General features: G+C 36.3%; 1 pseudogene; it reads right to left on the minus strand.

Annotated features, from left to right (window-relative positions):
* Positions 1 to 236: 236 nt before the first annotated feature.
* Positions 237 to 1315, minus strand: LOC115241340 (annotated as a pseudogene).
* Between the last annotated feature and the right edge of the window lie 659 nt (positions 1316 to 1974).

Here is a 1974-nt window from a genome sequence, read left to right on the forward strand (position 1 = left end):
GTGTAAAGAAAAAAACAAAACTGTTTTAAAAAATGCATTGTAAATAATTACATACTTTTTCTTAAAAACAATTATTTTTTTTTACTAATTGATTTGTCTTATTATTCTGTACATAAAAGTATTACGGTAAGATTATCGAAAACTAAATATTTTACGAGATATTTTATTTTTTATATCAAAATATGTCAGATTACAATATAAACTAACTCAAAAAGTACTTAATAAAAAAATACTTTATTATAGTGTTTTGAAAAGCTCTCGAGATAAGCTACAAGAATATGCAATAAAAAGTAGGCAATTCCATTTAAAAAATTCAATTTGACCTTGATCTGACCTTGGCAACGCCATCCAAGGTCAAACAGCTATTACCGTTGAATGCATCTTTTTAAGTTTTACAACTTTTATCTGAAATATTTTTCTCTAAAATGCAACGTTTACGAGATATTTGAGTGTATCCAGATTTTTGACACACCCTGTATATGCATCGTGCCGTGCTCCGGGATATCTTGCATTAACATTTAGTACTTTTAAATTCGGGTTACATATCTAAGGGATCAAACATTGTAATTAGTTATTAATACATAAAACACGTTGTACAAATCAATGATTTAAATATTTACCATTTGCACATTTAATGAATGATATCCATGATGAGGCTTCTTCATGCTCTTTGTGAGCAAGAATCGCTACGTGAGTGCAGTCAATTGCTCCTGTAGCTCCTTCAAATGGCTGATGTGCATTTTGAAATTGCATTCTCGCTAGCTGCCTGGCTCCTAGAGTCATAAGAAATTGTACCCACTGTCTAAATATTAAATCGTTGATCGCATCTGTCACTTTGTGTATACATCTGCTGATAGATGTCTGGCTCATGGAAATGCCCCATTGCTCACCCACAGGACGTTGAAAGCAGCCAGTTGCATAAAATCTTACTGCCGATAATACCTATAACATATGAAATTTATATGAATACCATCAACAAACTCAAATTAAAATTAAAAAAAATAAAAATAAGCACTCCCAAGAAAACAAAAATATATAATACGTTGTATTGTAAAATATATGGTGTTATAATTTGTATTACTTTCTTTTCTGTAGACAGTCCAGTGATTCTTGTCCGCTGCAATCGAGGTTTTAATGCATCGATGAGATCGAAAATTAAGTCCGGTATTAGGCGGTACAGCTCCCTAAATTCGTTGTTCGTCAAATCAAATGGATCTTCTGTTGCTCGCAGCAATTGTCGCTGTGTCCTTCGTTCAAGGCGTTGAACACGATCTTCCATTCTCATTAAATCTAAGGCAAGATAGCCAAGAGCCATCTTAAAACGAAAAGTTAAGAAATTATTTTATGGGAAACTATTAGACAAAAGTTAAAGGTTCAAGGAACAGAAAAACTTGTACTTACTTTCAATCCGTATTATTACCGTAATAGCTATATTTTATCCAGCAACTTTTCTAATTCACTATGTGTTCGGGAGTCGATCTCGACAAGATCGCCCGAAACTGATAGAAACGCTCAGAGATGAGCGAGAAGCGGTGCGTAACGCGAATCCGTAGATCCGCTGGAGGATAAGGAGATTGAGAAAAGAGTCGAGTGCAGATTGTTTTAACTATTCGTTTTATTTAGAATAATAGGAGCGAGCGACAGCACGTATTCCGTGAATCCGACGGATATCTTCAAAATGTCCTGTTAATGACTGCCTTCGACGCGTGTCGGAAATCTTGCTGAAGAGCTTCTTGCTAGAGGCTCTCGCGAGAACGGATATCTTGCACGCGGACGCTGGATGTTGCTTGGCGCGAGGCAGAGGACAGTCGCGTAACGGTTAACGCGCGTCGACTCTCGGACTCCACACTCTTAACAATTAACTTTCACGATGTCTTAGCACTAATTGACTGAAGAATACAGTTTGAGATATGACCGAATTGACCGCCGCGAGAATATGAATGCGATCGTATGCGAGACAATTCGGACCGATTT

This window comes from Formica exsecta, unplaced genomic scaffold (genome assembly GCF_003651465.1).
Source record: "Formica exsecta isolate Colony F162 unplaced genomic scaffold, ASM365146v1 scaffold476, whole genome shotgun sequence".
Taxonomy (NCBI): domain Eukaryota; kingdom Metazoa; phylum Arthropoda; class Insecta; order Hymenoptera; family Formicidae; genus Formica; species Formica exsecta.